The sequence below is a fragment of the Dromiciops gliroides genome, chromosome 2 (genome assembly GCF_019393635.1).
Source record: "Dromiciops gliroides isolate mDroGli1 chromosome 2, mDroGli1.pri, whole genome shotgun sequence".
NCBI lineage: Eukaryota > Metazoa > Chordata > Mammalia > Microbiotheria > Microbiotheriidae > Dromiciops > Dromiciops gliroides.
The window spans coordinates 28,107,483-28,131,853 of NC_057862.1; the positions used below are offsets into that span (position 1 = coordinate 28,107,483).

Genomic DNA, 24,371 nt, shown 5'->3' on the forward strand with positions numbered 1-24,371 from the left:
ATATTCCTTCAGGGGGAAAAATTGCAATTCAATGAAAGAGGGGACTTTCAGGCATTCATGATGAAAAGACCTGAGTTAAGTAGAAAATTTAACTTTCAAATAAAAGACCCTAGAGAAGCATAAAAAAGGTAAACAGAGAAAAGAAATAATAAGTAATATTAAAAACTTAAACTGTTTACATTCTAACATGGGAAAGTGATATTTGTCACTCATAAGAACTTTCTCATTAGGGCAGCTGAATAGACTATATTTAGACAGAGGTCACAGGTGTGAGTTGAATGTGAAGGAATGATAAAAAAATGAAATTAAGGTGTAAGGAATAAATTGGAAGAAACAGAAAGGGAGAGGTGGAATGGGGTAAAGTATCTCACATAAAAGAAGGAAGAAAAAGCTTATGGAGTGGAGGGGAAGATGGGGGAGGTGTGGTGGAGTGAGTGAACCTTAATTTCATCAGAATTGGCTCAAAGAGGAAATAACATTCACACTCAATTGGGTAAATAATCTCTCTTACCCTGCAGGAAAGTAGGAAGGGAAGGAGATAACAGGGGACAGGTGAAAGAAGGGAGGGCAAATAGGGGGAGGGAGCATTCAGAATCAAATCACTTTTGAGGAAGTATAGGATGAAAGAAGATAGAAAATAGAGTAAATATAAAGGGGAGGAAATAGGATGGAGGCAAATACAGTTACTATTGTAACTGTGAAAAAACTTGAAGCAAGTTTGTTTGATAGGCCTCACTTCTCAAACACATACAGAACTGAATCAAATTTGTTAGAGTAAGAGCCTTTTCCCCAATTGATAGATGATTAAAAGACATGAAGTTTTCAGATGAAATAATCAAAGCTATCTGTAGTCATATAAAAATGTTCTAACTCACTATTTATTGGAGAGATTCAGGTCAAAATATTTCTAGGTACTACCTCATACCTATTGGATTGGATAATAGGACAGAAGAGGAGAATGACAAATATAGTAGTGGATATGGGGAAAACAAGATATTAATACACTTTTGGTAAAGTTGTAAATGGATTCTAACATTCTGTAGAGCAATTTGGAACTATGGGAAAATGGCTATAAAATCATACATACTCTTCAACCTAGTAATACTACTACATTGGTATCCTAAAAGAGATTTCTTTAAAAAAAAAAAAAAGGTGACTCCTTCACTTATTTTTTCCAAATAATTTGTATGATATTGGAATTAATTGTTCTTTAAATGTTTGGTAGAATTCACCTGTAAACCCATCTGGTTCTAGGGATTTTTTTCTTAGGGAGTTCAGTAATGGCTTGTTCAATTTCTTTTTCTATTATGGGCTTATTTAAAGATTTTATTTCCTCTTCAGTTAACCTGGGCAGTTCTACCAAATTCTTTTATGATTCAAATATGGTGGTGATAACAAAACCAGGCAGAGCCAAAACAGAGAAAGAAAATTATAGACCAATTTCCCTAATGAATATTGATGCTAAAACATTAAATAAGATATTAACAAGGAGATTATAGCAATTGATCACCAGGATAATACATTATGACAAGGTGGGATTTATACCAGGAACACAGGGCTGGTCCAACCTTAGGAAAACTTTTAACATAATCAACCACATCAGTAAGAAAACTAACCAAAATCATATGATTATCTTTATAGATACAGAGAAAGCTTTTGACAAAGTACAGCACCCATTCCTAATAAAAACACTAGAGAGCTTAGGAATAGGCGGGGCTTTCCTTAAAATAATATGCAGTATCTACCCAAAACCATTAGCAAGCATTGCATGTAATGGAGATAAATTAGAGGCCTTCCAATAAGATCAGGGGTGAAACAGGGATGTCCATTATCACCTCTATTATTCAATATTGTACTAGAAATATTAGCATTAGCAATCAGTGAAGAAAAAGGAATTAAAGGAATTAGAATAAGCAAGGAAGAAACAAAACTATCACTCTTTGCAGATGATATGATGGTATACTTAGAGAATCCTAGAGAATGAACTCAAAAATTGCTTGAAATAATTAACAACTTTAGCAAAGTAGCAGGATATAAAATAAATCCACATAAATCACCAGCATTTCTATACATGACCAACAAAGTCCAGCAGCAAGAGATAGAAAGAGAAATTCCCTTTAAAGTAATGGTAGATAATATAAAATACTTGGGAATCCACTTGCCAAGACAAACATCCTGCCTACAAAATAGCTAATGATAGGACATATAGATTTCACCTGAAGATTGGAAATGAGGGTGAATCTGTGAAACACTGAGTGAACTTTGTTGAGATAATGGAATGTGGTAGATGCCCAAGGGTCCCACTTGATTGAATTAGTACTGTTTGAATTGGGTGTGAATGAGGAACTACTAAGTACCCACTTAAAGGTGATTAGATTTTAGCCACTAGCAATCCCTGAGAAGGAGTGTTCTCAAGAGGCTATGAACTGCTGCATCCAGGAAGAGACCACTCTCAGCCAATCAACTTGAAGAGCCTCCCATTTCTTGGAGGAAGTCAGGAAGTAGGAAGTGGATGCTGGCTGATGGCTTACTTCCTCTTTTGGTTGGAGACATCAGCTTGGTGGGAGGACTTGAAGGCTTGGATTTCCATGCTATAAGAAATCTGTTTTCAGGGGGCAACTAGGTGGTGCAGTGGATAGAGCACAGGCCCTGGAGTCAGGAGGACCTGAATTCAAATCTGACTTCAGACACTTAACACTTACTGGCTGTGTGATTCTGGGCATGTCGCTTAACCCCAATTGCCTCACAAAAAAAAAAAAAAAGAAAGAAAAAGAAAGAAAAAAGAAAGAAAGAAAGAAAGAAAGAAATCTGTTCTCAATCTTTCTCTCTCTTTATCAGATTATATCTTTTAATAAACCCTTAAAAGCCTAAACTCTTAGTGAATTTATCAGTAATTTTAAACAGTTTCCCCCCCAAACTGGAGGGGGGCAGATTAGAATCCTCATTTAGATTTTTAAATAACACAGAGCCCAATCTTCTTACAGGCAATTCTAACCAATTACCAGTATTAAAGCTAAATTTACTGCTAAGAAACTTGCACACATTGCTCCATTGCTCAAGGTCTACTATATAAGAAGAATTAGTGTAATTTCTCTTTGATGTAGCAATGCTTTTGATTTTATGAGAGCTGTTGTTGTTTATCTTTTGTTCAAGAAGAGGACCATAACATCAGAGTAATATCATAACTTGCAGTGAATTGGATTTAAGTGCAAAGTCATCGGCCTCACTCTCTTCTACACAGTCATCTGGGTCCAGGGGCATGATATCTATCTATCTCTATCTCTACCTCTATTTCTATCATCTATATCAATGTCTATGTATATATCTATTTCTATGGATTATATATAGATGTGTGTATGTGTGTGTGTGCGTGTGTATAAAATGATTGGAATGGTGCCACCTGCTGGAGACTTACTGTAGGAAAGCTCTGCCATGAGGAGAAGGCGTCTGAGGGCAAACCATGTGTCTTTTCTTTGGTGACAGGAATTGATGTTTGCTTGTGGCAGGAAGAGGGCATGAGGCTGGTTCTCTAGCTGTCTTTCACCACGATTCTCATGGAGAGCAGAGCAGGAGAACTGTAGCTCCCCGAGATAGATAGCTGAATCTAGGCCTCTTTCTCTTTTCACCAAATTCTTATTCTCCTTAATAAATGCTTAAAGTTCTGACTCTTGCTAAAGCTTATAATTTATTGGCAACCACTCATTAGATTTTAGACAGACCAACTAGAATTTAGCATATATATATATATATGTATATCTACATGTATATATTTATATATCTATATATCTATCTATCTATCTATCTATCTATCTATATTGAGAGAGAGAGAGAGAGAGAGAGAGAGAGAGAGAGAGAAAATTATCAGGACTAGAGATGGCTCCAGATGTTTAAGGTAATTGAGGTTGTGACCTCCCCAGAGTAATACAGCTGTTAAATGTTTGAGATGAAATTTGAACTTAGGTCCTCCCAATTTCAGGCTCAGTGCCCTATTCACTGTACCACCTCACTGAGACTTTCCTCTGTATTCTCCTATAGATACTCTACAATTTGTCTGAATACCGATTTTGTTTTGTAAAAGATAGGAACTGGAATCATACATAATATTACAGATATCTGATCACAGCAAGATTAGCACTATTCTAATCCTAAATGTTATGCCACTCTTAACATAATCTAGAATATCATTAGGTTTTCTGGTAATACAATCCAAAAAAATAATTTTTTTTCACATGAATTGTATTGTATTCATGTAATTTTTCACATTATATTTGAGAATTTTCTTTAATTTAACTATATGAATTTATACTTATCTCTATGTAATTTCATCTCATTGAATCCAGCCCAAAATTCTAGATTGTTTAAATTTTCTTTCTACAAAGGAATATATTAAAATTCAAACTGATGTTCTTAAATATACTTCCACATGAATTAGTTTCAATATTATCATTGGAATTGTCAATCTTGATCATCTAACCATGATTCTTTGTTAATGCAATTTGGATAACTGGCTTTCATTACAGGAAATATTTTTTATCTCCCTGTCATTCAAAAGAATGGTATTACATACCATGAGTTGATTAAAATCTTTGGTTCATCATTTAGTCTTATACAGAATGAAATCAACAAGTAAGAAGGAATATCACTGGTCATTTAATCCAACCCAGTATAACTCAATTACTGAGCAGGAATCTTCCCTACATTATATCAGTTGTAGGAAACTGAGACTCAGATATATTTGTGCAAGGTTACGCAAGTAATAATTACTGGAGCCCAAGATTTGAAGATGGGTCCACAAACGCTATATCTGGCATTTATTCAACTATAACAAGTCACAAAGGTGTAGTTAAGAGAAGATATCATATCAAGAACATTTAGCCACAATCATAAAAGAAATCTTCCTTAAAAAACCCTAAATTAGTAATTAATATATTTGTATCAATATTCTTAAATAGAAAACATGGTTTTATTGAAGATTAAAAATTGTTTATTCTTTTGACTAGATTCTAGGAAATAAACTACTTAAAATAATTTTCCCATATCCAAGGGGCTTATGATAGAAATCAAAATTACTTAAATGCCTCTGGGTCATCAATTAGTTGTTTACAACTTAGTATCTAAATGTCCACTATCATAGAAATCCAGATACATGCATGCATATATGTATACGTATGTGGAGATATATCTACACAGCTGGATGGTGCAGTGGGTAGAGTACTAGGCTCAGAGTCAGGAAGATTCAGTTTTAAGGGTTTAAATCTTGCCTCAGACACTCACTCATAAGCTGTGTGACACTGGGTAAGTCACTTAACTGTTTGCCACAGTTTCATCATCTGTAAAAATAAGCTGGAGAAGGCCATGACAGACCACTCAATCATGAGGAGTAAGACACACCTGAAACTCATGTAAAAACATGCATATGTATGCATATATCCATCTTATGTATATGGTTATATATAAATACATACACATATTTTATGTTTTAATATGTATCACATATGTACATGTATATTCATATTTATATTATATATACCTATATGCTTATATGTACTGTACATATATACATTACCTACAAAAAATGATCTCTTTCCAAGGCTCTCAAATTCTGATAGGAGAGATAATGTAGAAACAACTCTGCACAAGAAATATATATATATATATATATATATATACATACACATACATACACACATACATACACATACATACATATACATACACACATATACATACATATATACATATATACATATATATATGTATATATATGTATATATATATGTATATATATACACATACACAGGATACATGGGAGTTCATATTTTTTTAAATCACTACCATTAAAGGGGACTGATAAATCTATTTTAAATTCTCTGAGAACAGTTGTAAAGTCATTTTCATCTTTTTTTTTTCCCCAGTGGCATATAAAAGTTGACATCACAGAGATATAAAATCACAAAATTAAGATGGGTCCAACATATGTCAAGAGAGAATAAAAAATGCCAAAGAGTCTGTGAGTGCCATTTACAGCCACATATTTTCTGGAATTCTCAAGGAAGATCCCCAAGCATATTCTGTTTAAATTGTGTTTTAAAATTTATTTGAAAGCATGTCACTCATGTTGAGATGAGCACATCATGACAAACGGTAGATTGAATGTTACTTATATCATTAGCTGGATACATGTAGATGCAATCATAACTCTTTCAAAGTATCAGAGTTAGTATCTCAAGTTCTTACTATAGTCCTCTTGCAGAGTAGGCACATAAAAATGCTTTTAAATCTAATTTGATATAGGGAATTGTATTTAAATTGAATTTAGTTTAAAAAATTCCATATTTTCACTTTACCTAACAAAAAGCTCACATTGAACTATTCATATGCTATTATTTTCCCTAAAAATAAAACACATTTTCTTCATTCTTTTCTATTCACACTGTACCAGGACAAATATCAGCTTTGGAAAAAACAAAATTATTTTTCAATTCCAAGTAAATAAAGAATAATTTTATAGAAAGCACTTTCTCTTACACTATTGGGGGAGATTTCCTTCAGTGAAAGCTTTATAGCTTGGAACGTATGATCTTAGGTGTTATTCATGTAATATGAAGGGCATCTTATGAAAGACATCAGTTCAGCCTCGTTTTTGTAAGAAGTGCAGGATTTAGAGTCAGAGAATCAACTTCAATCCTGCCTCAAGGATTTACTATCATAGGACTATAGGAAAGGCATATATACTCTCAGGATTGTGACTTCTCTGACCAATAATATGGGGATACTGATTTTTCCCAACTCAGAGAGCTATTTTGAAAGAAGTATTTCAGAAATCTTAAAGCAAATGTTAGGAGATCACCACAAATCTAATTGAGTTGTAATGCAAGGCCAATAAAGGCTAGAAAAGTTTGCAAGGGTAATCATGTGATACCATGTAATTGGTATAAGGAGCACATTTTATATTTCTGTAAGTAATGAGGTACCACTTTAAGTTTAGCGGCAGAAGAAAGATGATGTGTTTCTTATGAATATGATTTTGGCAAATATGAGGTTTTTCTTGGAGATAAGGCAAGCCAGAAAGCAAAAAAATCTATCAGGCAACTATGGTGTAAGGCCAACTACTTCAGGTGATTGGTCATATGTCAGAAGATAAGGAATAATGGGAGGACAAATCTAAATGGAAGATATGTGAAATATCTCAGGACAGATGGAGAAACCCATAGCCTAGCTTAGGAAGCAGCTACAACAACAATTACCAACACCACAACCACAACAACAAACTAGAATTTATATTGCTCTTTAAGGTTTGTGAAATTATGTTCAATATATAAGAAAAAAGGATGCTTTGTGGAGCAGAGTATTCTAAAATTCATCACATATTCTGAGTGGTTAACCAGGCCAGAATCTATAGATAGTACCTCTTCTTACAAAGGGAAGGATCCCTTTGTCTCTCTTTTCTCTCTTGACACAGAAATTTTAATAGCTTGTAAGGCATATCTTCTTTCTCCAAACCAAAAGCTATTTAAAGAAAGCAATTGATAGGTTGTACACAAAGCTATGTGAAAGAGACAGAAGTAGCTTAGTTCCTAGTATTGTAACAATAAGATGTGAAATGTAGAAATTGACAGTAATTCTGAGTATGACATTTGTTTTTGAGAAGCTCATCAATGAGTCAACAAATATGTATTCAGGACCCATGAAATTAAAGACTTGGCTACACTATGAAACTGGAGATAATATACAATATTTGCCATTAAAATAAACGAGTTAAAATTTTAGCTGTGGCACATAGCTATGTCACCTCAAAATAGCTCCTTAAGATATCTGGGTTTCATTATCCTCCTATGGATAATGAAGGGATTGGATAAAGTGACCTTTAAAGTGTCATCCAGTTGCAAATATGATATTATGAACTTAGACAATATTCACACTCTCTTGGCTCTTCTCATACTGCCAACCTTCATCTCAACTCATATCAATTCTGGGCCAAACCTAGTTAATCCTAGCAATACAGATTTGGGATTAGAATGCAATGAGACACTTCTGGATAGCATTTTTAAGTCATTACTTAGGGTAGCATTAAAAATAAGAAAATTTAGGGGCAGAACAAAGATGGCAGAGAGAAGCTAGGAAGTTGCCTGAGCTTTCCTGTATTTCCCTCAAAACCAACATTAAATCAAGGTTCTAAACAGATTCTGTAAGTACAGAACCTACAAAAAGATAGACAAAATCCTCCTACTTGAGACAATTTAGAAGACTTCAGGAAAAGTCTGTCTCACATGGGTGAAAGCTGAGGGTGGTTCAGTACTACTTAGCTCAGCTGTTGGCTCAGTGGGCAGCTCGGGTCAGCACAGGTTGGCTTGACACTGCTTCAACTCAGCACAGCTCAGAGATTGGCAGCTGAGAGTGGTGCAGCTGAGAGCAGTAAGAAGCTTGCAACAGTAAACCCTGTGGCCCAGAAGCAGACTTAAACTTTATAAGTTTAAAAATAGGCTACACCATGAGCAAGAAACAAACAGACAAACAAAAACTACTGTTACCATTGACAGCTTCTATGGTGAAAGGGAAGACCAAAACTCAAACTCAGATGAGTTAGTAAAAATGCCTACAAGTGAAGACTCAAGTGGGAAGATGATCTTGTCTGAAGACCAAAACAACCTTCTTTGAACAGCTCAAAAAGGCTCTTAAAAACCAAATGAGTGAAGTAGAAGAAAAACTGGAAAAGAGAAATGAGATAAATGCGAGTTATACTGGCAAAAAAGAAACACAAACATTGATTGAGGAAAACAATTCCATAAAAAATATAATTGGCCAAATGAGAGAAAAAAAATGGCCTAATGGGAGAAAAAATTGGCCAAATGAAAAAAAGAAGTGCAAAAGCTTATTGAGGAAAATCAGGCCTTAAAAATTAAAATTGGGCAGATGGAAGCTGATAACTCCATGAGACACCAGGAATCTGATGAGCAGAAAGAATGAATGAAAAAAATAGAAAAAAAATGTGAAATACCTTATTAGAAAAACAACTGATCTGGAAAATAGATCCAGGAGAGATAATTTGAGAATTATTGGAGTGCTTGAAAGCCATGATCAAGGAAAGAGTCTAGACACCATATTGCAGGAAATTATCAAGGAGAACTGCCCTGAAATTGTAGAATCAGGGGATAATATCATCATTGAAAAAATCCATTGATTACCTCCTGAAAGAGACCCCAAAAGGAAAACTTCAAGGAATATTGTAGCCAAACCCTGGAATTATCAAGTGAAGAAGAAAATCCCCCAAGCAGCCAGAAGGAAACCAATTAAATATCATGGAGCCACAGTTAGGATTGCACAAGACCTGGAAGCTTTAATACTAAAGGAATGCAGGGCTTGTAATATGATATTCAGGAAGGCAAAGGAGCTTGGATTATAACTCATAATCAATTACCCAGCAAAACTTATCATTCTCATTCAGAGTTAAAGATGGATATTCAATGAAATCGGGGGCTTCTAAGAATTCCTGAGAAAAAGACCAGAACTGAACAGAAAATTGGATTTCCAAATACAAGACTCAAGAGAAATATAAAGAGGTAAACAAGGGGGTGGAGGGTGGGGGGAAGAAAGGTTGTTCAATGATGTTAAACTGTCTCCATCCCCATGAGGGAAGATAATACTTTTATTTCTTGGGGTCTGTATCTCTGTTAAGGTATTGTTACTAAACTGACTTTGATATGATGATCTAAAGTAACGTAAGGTGAAGAATAAAAGAAGAGTGGGGGGAATAGAGGATTGGGGAGGTGGAATGGGGTTAACTACACCATATGAAGAGACAAAAAAAGAAACCATTACAATAGAGGGAAAGAAGGGAGAGGTGATCATTGTTTCAACCTTACTCTCATCAGATTTAGTTCAGAGAGGGAATAAAACACATTCACATTTGTATAAAGGAACTTAGCTTACTCTTTAAGGAAACAAAAGGGGAAGGGGAAAAGGGTAGTATTGAAAGAAGGGAGGGCAGAAGTGGGGGGGATGGGAAAGAAAAAGGAAGGGCAGTTGATAAAAGGGAGGGCAGATTGAGGGAGCCAGTGGTCAGAAGCAAAACACTTGTCAAGAGGAATAGGGTAAAAGAAGGAAAAAAAAGGAGTACAAATGAAGGGGAAAAGAGGATGGAGGTAAATAAATACTTAATAATCTTAACTGTGAACATGAATGTGATGAACTCTCCCATAAAACAGAAGCAAATAGCAGAGTGGTTTAAAAATCAGAATCCTACAATATGCTGTTTAAAAGAAACATGTTTGAAGCAGAAAGATACAGAGCAAAGGCAAAAGGTTGGATCAAAATATGCTTCAGCTGATGTCAGAAAAGCAGGGGTAGCAATTCTTATCTTAGACAAAGCAAAAGCAAAAAAAAGATATAATTAAAATACATAAGGAAGGAAACTTCATCTTGCTAAAATGTATGACAGATAATGAAGTAATATCAATACTAAACATGTATGCACCAAGTAGTATAGCATTCAGATTCTTAGGGGAGATCTTAAATGGATTACAGGAAATAGGCAGCAAAATTGTCCTAGTGGCTGATCTGAAACTTCCCCTCTCATAACTAGATAAATCTAACCACAAAATAAATAAGAAAGAAGTTAAAGAGGTGTATAGAATATTAGAAAAGTTAGATATGATAGATACCTAGAGAAAACTGAATGGGGACAGAAAGGAATATACCATTTTCTCAATTGTGCATGGCACATACTAAAAAATTGAACATGTATTAGGGCACAAAAATCTCATAGTCAAATGTAAAAAGGCAGACATAGTAAATGCATCCTTCTCAAATCATGATGCAATAAAATTACATGTAGTAAAGAGCCATGGAAAGTTAGACTGAAAATTATTTGGAAACTAAATAATCTCATTATAAAGAATGTTTGGGTCAAACAACAAATCATAGAAACTATAAATAACTTCATCCAAGAGAATGACAATAATGAGACAACATACCAAAACCTATGGGATGCAGTGAAAGCAGGGCTTAGGGGAAATTTTATATCTCTAAATGCTTACATGAATAAAAAAGAGAAAGAGGAGATCAATGATTTGGTCTTGCAACTAAAAAAGCTACAAAAAGAACAAATTTAAAATCCCCAACTAAATACTAAATTAGAAATCCTGAAAATCAAAGAGAAATTAAGCAAATTGAAAGTAAGAAAACTGTAGAATTAATCAATAAAACAAAGAGATAATTTTATGGAAAAACCATGAAAATAGATAAGCCTTTGGTTAATTTGATTTAAACAAAAAGAAGAAAACCAAATTACCATTATCAAAGATGAAAGGGGGGATTTCACCACTAATAAAGTAGAAATTAAAACAATAATTAGGAGCTATTTTGCCCAACTCTATGCCAATAAATTTGACAATCTATGATGATTTTATCTTCTGATTCTATAATATCAGGGCAGTTCTCCTTAATAATTTCCTGTAATATGGTATCTAGATTCTTTTTCTGGTCATGGCTTTCAGGCAGTCCAATGATTCTCAAATTGTCTCTCCTCGATCTGTTTTCCAGATCAGTTGTCTTTCCAATGAGGTATTTCACATTTTCTTCTATTTTTTCAGTCTTTTGATTCTGCTCATCAGATTCCTGGTGTCTCATGGATTCATTACCTTCTAACTGTCCAATTTTAATTTTTAAGGCATTGTTTTCTTCAATGAGATTATGAACCTTTTTTTTTTTCCATTTGGCCAGATGAATTTTTTAAGGCATTGTTTTCTTCAGTCAATCTTTGTGCTTCATTTTCTAAGCTGCTGATTTTTTTTCATAATTTTCTTGTGTTGCTTTCATTTCTCTCCCCATTTCTCTCAAGTGATTTTTTAAAATCCTTTTTGAGCTCTTCCAAGGTTTTTTGCTCTTGAGACCAATTCATCTTCCCTCTTGAGCCTTCACATGTAGGCAATTTGGGAGTATTGTCCTCATCTGAGTTTGTGTTTGCCTCTTCCCTTTTGATATAGAAGCTCTCAATGGTGAGAGCTCTTTTCTTTTTCTTATTCATACTGCAGGTTTGTTTGTTTTTTTTAAAGTTGAGGTCTGCTCTGGGGGCACCAGGGTCCCTGTTTCAAGCTTCTTGTGCTGGGTTATAGGGGCTGTGTCACTGGCTTTCTACACTGGTGCTTCTATGGTTTGTGGATTTCTCACTATTAATATTAAATATATTAATATTAAAACTAGTAATATGGTCAACCACATAAACAACACAATTAAGCAAAATCATATGATTATCTCAATGGATGCAGAGAAAGCTTTTGACAAAATACAACACTCATTAAAAATACTAGAGAACATAGGAATAGGTGGAGCTTTCTTTAAAATAATAAGCAATATCTACCTAAAAATATCAGCAAATATTATATGTAATGGGGATAAGTAAGAGGCATTACCAGTAAGATCAGGGATGAAACAGGGATGTCCATTATAACCTCTATTATTTAATATTGTACTAGAAATTTTACTTATAGCAATAAGAGAAGAAAAAGGAATTACAGGAATTAGAATAAGCAGGGAGGAAAAAAAAAACTTTCACTTTTTGCAGATGATATTATGGTATGCTTAGAGAATCCTAAAGAATCAACTGAAAAACTGCATGAAACAATTAACAACTTTAGTAAAGTTGGAGGATATAAAATAAACCTATATAAATCATCAGCATTTCTATACATGACCAACAAAGCTCAGCATCAAGAGAGAGAAAGACAAATTCAGTTTAAAGTAACAGTAGACAATATAAAATACTTGGGAATCTACCTGCCAAGACAAATCCAGGACCTCTATGAAGACAATTACAAAACACTTTTCACACAAATAAAATCAGATCTATGTAATTAGAAAGAAATCACTTGTTCATGGAGAGGCCAACCTAACATAATAAAAATAACAGTTTTACCTAAATTAATTTACCTATTCAGTGTCATACCAATCAGACTACCTAAAATTATTTCATAGAGCTAGAAAAAATAACAACAAAATTTATCTGGGTGAACAAAAAGTCAAGAATATCTAGAGAACTAATGAAAAAAAAATGCACAGGAAGGTGGGCTAGCTGTACCAAATTTGAAGCTATAGTATAAAGTGGCAATCATCAAAACAATTTGGTACTAGTTAAGAAATAGAGTAGAGGTTCAATAGAAATGGCTAGGCACAGAAGACACAGTAGTAAATGACTTTAGTAACATACTATTTGATAAATCTAAAGACTCCACATTCTGGAATATGAACTCAGTATTTGACAAAAACTGCTGGGAAAACTGGAAGAGAGTATAGCAGAAACTAGGCATAGACCATCATCTGATGGCAAATCTAAGTGTGTGTACCTGCCATTAGCCTTTATTATTACTCAATGAATTGGTGGATGCTTGTTCCAAAAGTATTTTGGACACCTTCTACAAAAATAAGGTCAAAATGGATTCAAGATATAGACATAAAGAGTGATACCATAGATAAATTTGGAGAGGAAGGAATAGTTTACCTCTCAAATCTATGGAGAGGAAAACAATTTATGTCCAAACAAGAGATAGAGAATATTATGAAATGCAAGATGGAAGGCTTTGATTACATTAAATTAAAAAGTTTTTGTGCAAATAGAATCAATGCAGCCAAAATTTGAAGGGAGGCAGAAAACTGGGAAACAATTTTATAGCCAGCATTTCTATAAAGGCCTCATTTATAAAATATATAGGAAAATAAATCAAATTTATAAGAATCCAAGTCATTACCCAATTGAGAAATGGTCAAAGGATATGTATGAACAGCCAGTTATCTGATGAAGTTAAAGTGATCTATTGCCATATGAAAAAATGTTCTAAATTACTATTGAGGAGAGAAATGCCGATCAAAACAACTCTGAGGTACCATCTCATACCTATCAGAATGGCTAATATGACAAAAAAGGAAAATAATAAATGTTGGAGAAGCTGTGGAAAAATTGGAACACTGATGCATTGTTGGTGGAGCTGTGAACTGATCCAACCATTCTGGACAGCAATTTGGAACTATGCCCAAAGGGCTATGCGACTATGCATACCCTTTCACCCAAAGGTAGCACTGCTAGGTCTGTATCCCAAAGTCACCATAGAAAAGGGAAAAGGACATGCATGCACAAAAATATTTATAGCAGCTCTCTTTGTGGTGGCAAAGAATAGGAAATCAAAGGAATGCCCATCAATAGGGGAAATGAATAAACAAGTTGTGTTATATGAATGTAATGGAATATTATTGTGCTCTAAGAAACAAAGAGCTGGAGGAGTTCAGAGAAAACTGGAAGGACTTACATGAACTGATACTGACTGAGAGGAGCAGAACCAGGAGGATAACATTGTACACAGTAACAGCCACATTGTGTGATGAACAATGACGATAGAAATGCCTCTTCTCAGCAGTATAACAATCCAAAACGGTTTCAAAAAACTCATGATAGAAAATGTTCTCAACATCCACACACACACAAAAGTGAATTATGAATGCAGATTGAAACATACTGTTTCTACTTTTGGACTTTTTTTTGTTTTTGTTTTTTTTTTGAGGTTTTTCCCTTGTCCTCTGATTCTTCTTTCACAAGATGACTAATGTAGAAATATGTTCAATGTGATTGTACATACACAACCTATATCAGACTGCTTTCCATATTGGGGAGGAGGGAGTAAAGGGAGGGTGGGAGGAAAAGATTTGGAACTAAAATTCATGTGAAAAGAAATGTTGAAAACTCTCCATATATGTAACTCGAAAATAATAAATTTTTAAAAATACAATTTAAATGAAACAACCTCCTCCAACTATGTTCATTATGTTAATAGTTCCCCATTGTTTAGAAAGGTATTCCTATGAAGTAGTGGGGATTATTATTGCTTCTCTCTGCAGACAAATAATAAAGCTAGGAAAAATTGTATTACACAATCAATGAATCTGTATGGAAAAAAAGGAGGAAGGTGTTAGAGGAGGAGCTTATAAATGAACCTCATTCTTATCTGGAAAATAAAAGAAAAACACAGTACAAAAATGCATTTCAAACAAGAAGAATATAGGAGGGAAAGATGAGAAAGGAGAAGACAGAAGTAGTGGGACATTAGGTGACAAATTAACAGAGGGGTTAATCAAAAGCAAAATATTTCTAGTGAAGAATATGTAAAAATTTTGTAATTTATAGCTCTTTTGAGGTGATAAACAATTGGAATCCAAGAGGGTGATCATTAATTGTAAAATGGTTGAATAAATTATGATATGTAAATGTTATTTTTCATGAAATCTGGAAAGATTTGGATGAACTGATGAATAATGAAATGAAGGGAATTTTTTTATAAAAAATATAAAATCACAAAAATCTTGCAAAAAACAATTTTGAAAGATTTAGGAACTCTTACTTACATATGGAGATATATATATATATAGTGGTAAGACAGCGTGTTACAAATTTTGGGAAGTGTGTTTTCCATCAACTTTTCAAAACAAAGAACCCTAATAAAGCACTTTTTTTTAGTGAGGCAATTGGGGGTTGGAATAGTCATCTACAACATTTATTATGCCCTTATGGTTTTTCTCAAAATCTTTGATTAAGTTCCTCAAAGATAGTTTATTCAGGAAGTTCAAATAAACAAAATAGGGGTAAGTATAGTGAAAAAACAAGCTTTTAAGAATGACACTGGGGACAGCTTGGTGGCGCAGTGGATAAAGCACCGGCCCTGGATTCCGGAGGACCTAAGTTCAAATCTGGCCTCAAATATTTGACATGTTGACCCTTACTATCTGTGTGACTGTAGACAACTCTCATTGCTCCCCGCCCCCCCCCCCAAAAAGAATGACAGCGAAAACTGTTCTCCATTTTAAAAAACACATACAGTGAAACAAAACAATAAAGGAGAAAGTTTTGTCTATATATGCCAAGAAACTAAGTGGCATCCTGTAAGCAAAATTTAATGGGGAAAAAAACACTTTAAAATTATAACAGGTAGAGATTATCAGTCTTATATTCATTCAGAAATGTAATATGAGCTATGCTATAATTTAAAAAACAAACAAACAAAAAAACCTTTAAAAACCCTAAATGGCATTAATGAACTACAGGGTTTATCACCCTATCATTCATTCTGAAATTAATACTTACTTATTAAAACAATGTAAGAAGATTAATGGATCTTCTTGGAGCATATGATGAATGGACTAAAATCTTACAAAATACTTTTGGAACAAGCATCCACCAATTCATTGAGTAATAATAAAGGCTAATGGCAGGTACACACACTTAGATTTGCCTAATTTAACTAAAAGTGATTCCCCACAGAATGGTAACCAAGAAATAGAACTAATTTAAGAATGGAAATAAAAGGCTCTCTATGGGTGATATCTAATTGAACTCATCCAATGATATGTCTTCAGAGAAGAATAAAACAAATGAATGAGTGACATGGATTTGTTTATAGAAATGGATGGGTCTGTTATTTCAAGGTTGGACCAGATAATCATCATGAAAAACAGCAGAAAGGTTATCCTGAAGAAATACCAGTCCAAAATATTCGAGGGAAGTGTAGAAACTGTGTAACATAATTATAGTCTGATTTAAAAAAAATTCATCTACTAGAATTGTTACTAATCATAACCAAGGGGTAAGATTTATTCATTAAAATGCATAATCTTTCATTAAGTAACAATTTAATAAATAATCTGTACTGGATCAATACTATTATAATAATAAAAATTATGTTATATATGTCACTATGCCAAATAATCATAATCTCCAAATTAAATGCAATTAAGTTTCCAAAATATGTAATTCTTGCAGGAAAAAAAAAATATGGTAAAATAATGATTTGGTCAGTTAAGTTGATAGAATGCTTGACCTAAATTCAGGAACACTCATATTCCTGAATTTAAATCTGGCCTTAGATATTACCAGCTGTCTAATCCTGGGCAAGCCACTTAACCCTGTTTATCTTAGTTTCCTACTCTGTAAAAGGAACTGGAGAAGGAAATCCCAAACCACTCTAGTATCTATCAAGAAAACCCCAAATAGGATCACAAAGAGTTCAACACAACTTCAATAACTGAATACCACCAACACCAATAATAGAATGGCTCCTGTTGTGGTGTCTATTAATGGAGTATTTCCAATGATGCTTTCAGCTTTCAAAATGTGAGTTTATGTCTCCATATTTTTATTCAGTTAATAGAAACCAGTAGTATTATGTACCTGTGCAATCATTGTTAGAATATTAAATCTTATAGAATAATAACATGATAGTGAATTGGTATAATACTGTTTTAATTTGAACTTTGTTCTAAAATATTTACACAATAAGTAGCTTGAAAGTGATATGAAAACAAAAAAAATTGTTTAGGTGACTTTACCATTTGAAATCTTCTTGAGATATTATAGGACGTTTAGTATTACGTGAGAAGCAGAATCTAGAAAGAGGAAAGCCTGAGGATACATTTGAGATAATGCAGGTGATTATGGGTACTCTCTGAAATTCTATTATGGAATAGCAACAGGAAAATTTCTTGATTGGTCAAAATCCTACCAGAAGAATTAATTTCAGGATAAATACATTAATTTGGCATTTCAAAGTCTTTGGTACATACATGGATCTGTAATTTTGTAAATGTTGGTACTGTTAAGGGCTAAAATTCTAGCTAAACTGTCTAAAATATCTAATGAGTGGTCGCCAATCAATTACAAGCTTTAGCAAGAGTTAGACTTTTAAGCATTTATTAAGGAGAATAAGAATTTGGTAAAGAGAGAGAGAAAGGCCTAGATTCCTATCTATTAAAGGGAGAGCACATTTCTAGCTCCCTTCTCCACCAGCGTCCTCAGGAAAGAGCGCGAGACTCAGCGCCAGTCTCTTCCTTCCTCCTCCCACTAGCCCACATCACTTCCTGACTCCTGGTCTTGCCCTCAAAGACCTTCGCTTCATGGGCAGAACTCTTCTACAGTAAGTCTCCAGCAGGTGGCGTCATTCCAATCGTTACAGTACTTAGATAAATAATATAGGTCACAATCTAACAATGACTTCCCATTTTCTCTGACTCTTCTCCATGTCTTCCTATTCATTAACCATAAGAATCGAACTCAATGTGCTTGAAACCTTTTTACAACACATGGATATCAATGGAGCATGGCAGGTACAGATTAGCTTCTCCTCACTCTCACTACATGACTGACCCATGTTTTTCCTGGTCATGTGACTTTCTGATAATATTTTGGATGCCACCACCCTACATCATTTGATGATTGGCCTCAAGCTTTTCATTTCAATCTATTAGCCTATCCATTTCTCTTTGAAACACTTGATAATAAGCATTTGAGCTTCTTATAAAATGATCATTCGTGGATTTAGCAGTATTTATTATTTTAACCAGGAGTAATGAAAAAACAGATGTGCATTAAAATATGCTGAATTGCATCTGGAGGACATGAAAGTAAGGTTCTTAATTTCTATATTATGTCACATCTATAAGGATTAAACGTGTGCCCCTCCACCTATAAAGAGTTAAAATGCATTTTGTGTTTATTCATGGATCGGAATTAACTCCATTCTCATAATAAGCTTGGGTTAAGTAGCCCAAGGTTAATGGGCTGAGAATGAGAAGAAATTGTGCTATCGAAAGAACACTGTCTGAAGTAAGAGGATTTAAGTTCCAAAGTCACCTCTGAACATTACTGTCCATGTGACCTTTGCTGTAACCTAACTTTATTGGGCTTCATTTTCTTCATCTATAAAATAATGATTTTTGACTAGATGGCCTACAAGATTCCTTTTCTCTCTCTCTAAATATCTGATCCTATGACCTCAGTACTAATCTTGTGTGTGTCATTAAATAGCTATGTGACTTGTAAAAATAGAAAATCCTGTAACCTCTCTGGACATCAGTCCCTTTGTGTGTATAATGAAGTAGTTGGAGCAGATCATTTCTAAGCTTCCTTTTCTAAGGTCTTCAAGCAACCTGGAAAAGTGGAAAGACTATATTTGGTTTAGGAGGATTCAAATCATGGACCTGCTTCGTATTTTTTATATAACCTTCAGAAATGCGATGCCTCTTTCTAAACTTCACTTCGTGCAGATATTAAATGAGAGGGATAGACGAGATAGCTTCTTACTGCCAATAGATGATAGATAGATAGATAGATGATAGATAGATGGATTGACAGACAGCAAGAAAGATATTTATCTATATATAGATAGGTATAGGGATAGAAGATAGAGAGATGTACATGCACATATATGCATATAAGTATGTGTCTGTATGTATGTATACATATACATATACCTGTATTTGTCTTTTTCTAACATTACAAGTTTTATAAATTAAAAAAATCATAGAAAATTGGCTTAAATTTAGTCAGATATTCAATAAACAAAAATTGATCTCAATTTTATCTAGTGTGTCTTTTAAAAAAACAATCATTTTTAATTACTACAAATAGGTAAACATTGGATTCCAATATTTGCATGCTTTAGAACATCAAATTTTTTGTACATAAAACCATCCATAATGTTGATGATAAAAATGAAGTCCCATCCTATTTTCTACTTTTTTATCAAAACAATTTTATACATTGCTCAGTATTGTGTAGTGTGTGCATAAGTGTATGATGTATATATGTATATGTGTATATGGATGTGTAATAAGCAAATTATTGATATAGATACAAAGTTCATATATTGAAATATGGACATTGATTTCATAAATTACAAACATATTCATTTTTCGCAAATAATTTTCTTCAAAGTTTTATTTCCTACTTCTTTGACATTTGGTAAATCATTAACCTTTTTGGAATTGTTTCCTCTTCTACAAACTGAAGAATTGGATTTGATGATACCTAAAATACCTTTGAGTTTCATTGCTATGATGCTAGGACTTAGAAAATGAAGAAACAATGAGATGTTTTGGGAAAAGACTTCTGAGTTTGGACACAGAGGAACTTCAATAATTGGTTACACCACTTTCTATTAAATGATCTACTGTTAGATTTGAGAAATGAAAGATGCCAAGTATTCTCAGAATCAGAGATGAAGGACAACATTCCAAGAATGGAAGGCAGTTAGTATGAAGGTACAGTTATATACAATGAAGCATTGCATGGAAGGAGTAGCAAGTGATCTGCTTTGCTTGGACAGAAGTCACAGAAATTAAATAAATAAACAAACAAACAAACAAACAAATAAACGAATAAATAAATAAACAAACAAACAAACAAACAAACAAATAAACAAATAAATAAATAAATAAATGTGTGTGTGTGTGTGTGCACGCACGCAAACATATGTATATATGTATATATGCAACCCCATTTATTCCAATAAATTTTTGCCCACAGCAGTATATGTAATAATCCTCTATAAAACTCATTCATTCTCATCAATTTAAGATCATTGAAATCCAAGATGTCAATGTTTAATCTTTCTACTATTTGTTTGACCACACTCAGTTTACCTTGGTTCATAGATCTTACATTCCGGGTTCCTTTGCAATATTGATTTTTATAGCATCAGGTTTTTCTTTCATCACAAGACACATCCAAAGCTCAGCTTCCTTTTAGCTTTGGTCCAGGTGCTTCATTCTTTCTGCAACTACTTGTAGTTGTCTGCTCTTCCCCACTTACATGTTGGACATCTTCCCACCTTAGGGGCTTATTTTCTGGTGTCATATATTTTATCATTTTAGTACTGTCCAAGTGGTTTTATTGGCAAATATATGGAAGTGGTTTGCCTTTTCATTCACCAGTGGACCACTTTTTGTCAGAATTCTCCAGTATCATTCATCTCCAATGAATGAACTGATATTGATAGAACACAGACTGATGCATGGTATTTTTCAATTTTTTTTCCTTTTTTTAAATTCGAGATTTCTTATGCAATATGACTGATATGGTAATATTTTACATAATCATACATGTATAACACATATCTGATTACTTACTGCCTCTAGGAAGGGAAAGGGGAGGGGAGGGATAAAAATTGGAAGTCAAAACTATAAATAAAAATGTATATTATTTTTAAAACTTCTCCAATATCACCTATCCCACTTGAATAATTCTGTAAGGTATTGTTCATTGTTACATTGAGCTTAGCAAGTACTTCTGACACAAGAAGGCAGGGATCCAGAAGGGAACTGTGGATTTTAGATCATGAATTTATCATGAGAAGGAAACTTTAATTTCAATGAGATCAAGCTTTTCATCTTGCCAATCAACAAACTGAGATCTAAAAGGGTTCCATTACTTACTCAGTATAACAGAGGTCCTAAATGTTTGCTATGGAATTCTAAGTCAAGACTTCAGGGTGTGTTGTTTAAAAATCTAAATGTGGGTTGTAATCTGCCCCCCCTCCAGTTTTGGGGGGAAAATGGCTAAAATACCTGATCAATTCAGCAAAAGTTTAGGCTTTTAAGGATTTATTAAAAGATATATTATAAGATAGTAAAGATAAAGAAAGATTGAGAACAGATTCCTTATAGCATGGAAATCCTAGCTTTCCTAGCAGCCCACATGAAGTTCTGCTGCCAAGCTGATGTCTTCAACCAAAAGAGGAAGATCCAGTCATACAGCCTCAGCTTCCTACTTTCTGTCTTCCTCTGTGAAATGGGAGGTTCTTCAAGTTGATTGGTTGAGAGTGGTCTCCTGTTGATGTCACAGTCTACAGCAGTGCACACACTTTACTCAGGTTTAGCCACATGGGGTCTCAATTTAATCAACATTAACTTCTGAGAACAACACCCTACTCAGGCCAGCCAGGTATGGTCCTGATATAATCATCCTTAAGCATGTTCTCAGTCTCTCAGTCTCACCCAGTTCAGTCACTTCCAAATCAATCTTCAGGTGGGGCTCCTGGGTATCTGCCAAGTCCCATTATTTTATCACAATGACTCCAAATCAAACACTTTATTAATGATGACATGGATCCTGGAACTTCTCTCTGAGTCATTTCCCTTCCATAATCCTCAATTTTCTCATCTGAAAAAAATAATAAAGTCAAAGTCATACTTTTTAGCTCATAAAGTGGTTTCAGGGATTTAAGATGTGAGTGAATGGAAGAATAAATGAATTAATGTATGAAAAGTATAAAGTATGCCTAATCTATTTTTGTAATTCTGGCTATCATTACAGAGCAGAAAATTGCACAATCTCAGAATTAGAAGTTACTAAGAGATCATTTATTTCAACCTCTATCTAACTAAGATGCCCTCTATAAACTATTTGATAAGTAAACCAGTATTTACATAAAGACTTCCAATATGTGAAAAGCCACCACCTTCTGCTGTAATCCATTGTACTTTTAAATAGCTCCAATTGGTATCAAGTGTTTCCTTTCATCAGGTCGGAATTAGCCTGGTTTGCAGTTTCCATTTATCTCACCAGGTTCTATCTTTAGAAGTCAAGCAGCACAAGGTCAAATTCCTTCTATACTACAACACTTCAAATGCTTTCAGATATCTATCTGCCCCAAATAAGTTTTCTCTTTTATAGGTTAAATGGAGTCATTAACCTTTTCATGGCTAGGATTTCTACACTGGGAAGTGTTTCCTGGTTAATGGTTTCCTAACTTGCCCACAATGTCTGTCACAAAATTCAGCCATGCTACACATATATATGTACACACATGCACACATATATACCTATATATATATATATACGTATATATATATATATATATCCAGTTATATATACATGTATATGTATATATACACATGTATGCATGTATATATGTCATAAACAATGAAACAGAGGAGATGTGTATGTATCTTTGTATCTATCTATCCATCTATCCACCATCCATCCACCATCCATCTATCTATCTATATATCTGTCTATCAATATCCTCTGTTTTTCTGTATATTTTCATTCCTAACTTTCTATTTCAGTAAACATAATCAAATCATTATATCCTTGTTCCTGGTAACTTATGACATTGCGTACCTGAAGAGTACATTCATCTTCCCTTCAAATTCGGTAATAAAAGCTCTCCTATAGGCATTGTCCCTCTTCTTAGAATGTAAGCTCATTTAAGTCTTCATATTCATGTTTTCATTTGTATCCGCAGTGATTAGCACCATACTTCACAGTAAGAACTTAATGAATTATTTTTATTCATGGATTCATGTTGGCTAACCATTTATTTTATGGCTTGATAATGACATCCTTAAAAATCCTGATTAATTTCTATAGGATGCTTTCTAACTAATAATTACCCTTTTAAAAATGTAGTTCCTAGTACTTAATACATATGGCTTAGCATGACACATATGGTATGGCAAGAGTAGAAAACAACAGCGAAGTCACATTCTTGAACAAGGTGGAGCTTTTAGTGTTGACAAGACTAAATTAGCTTTTGTGCCTGCCATCTCCAACTGCTGATTTGTATTGACATGACAAGTTACTTCACCAAAGTAGATGCTCTAAATATGGGTCCATAATTTTGTTAATGCTTTGAGGGAGATATTTCATAGTAATTAATTTCCTCTGTAATCCTATGCATTTTATTTTATTAATTTAGGTTTGTTTCTGACAAGGAAGGTTCATCAGACTTCTTAATGGATCCCTGACACAAAAAGATTAAGAACACTGCCCTGGAGGGTAGAACACTCCTACAATGATTTCCCCTATGTATGAGTTATTTAGCACACCAAAGAGAGCACCAGGAAGGCTTGAAGTTACTTGTTATCATCTATGACTAAGTTCAAAAGATTAATTTGTAAGTTACTACATATTCCTAAAATATTTAAATGTGCAATTTTTTGAATTATGAGGTCTTTTCATTTTTCCCATGTCAGCAACAATAGCTCTAAATGAATAGAAGACACCCTCTGTTTACCTTGTTCCTTGAAACATTTCTTTGAAGTAATCCAAAGTATAGGTATTAATGTAAATGTCACTATACAGTAGAATGAATGGGCTAATAAAAGTACAAAAAGATTTGTGAAGTAATTAATTTAAAAGACCCCCTGCAACTTTTTTTTCAGTCATTTTAAATGTAACTATTGATGTTTCACAATAAAGCTCAACATATTTGAAAGGCTTTTTATGATTTAGAAAAGGGCAGTTAAATTGGTTTCTTAATGATTAAGCTTTAGGTCCTAATGGGTGAAATCTACTGAAACTATATCCCTGGAAATTTGTCCCTTGACAATAATGTCAATATCTAATGTAATGCATGATAATGAATGGGGGACTTTGAGAAATACCAAGGGAAAGGCTTATTTGATTAGCACTGAATATCAGGAAATATTCTGGATGAAGTTGAGAAACCTAGTAGTATATAATTGGGGGATAGGGATAGAAAACACACAAAAACAAAACAAAACAAAAAATAAAACAACTCAAAATCAGGAAACACGGTGTTCAAATCATTACT

General features: G+C 33.8%; 1 pseudogene; it reads left to right on the forward strand.

Annotated features, from left to right (window-relative positions):
• The window catches only part of LOC122738202, an 85,798-nt pseudogene extending 62,157 nt beyond the window's left edge, over positions 1–23,641 (forward strand).
• The last annotated feature ends 730 nt before the right edge of the window (positions 23,642–24,371 follow it).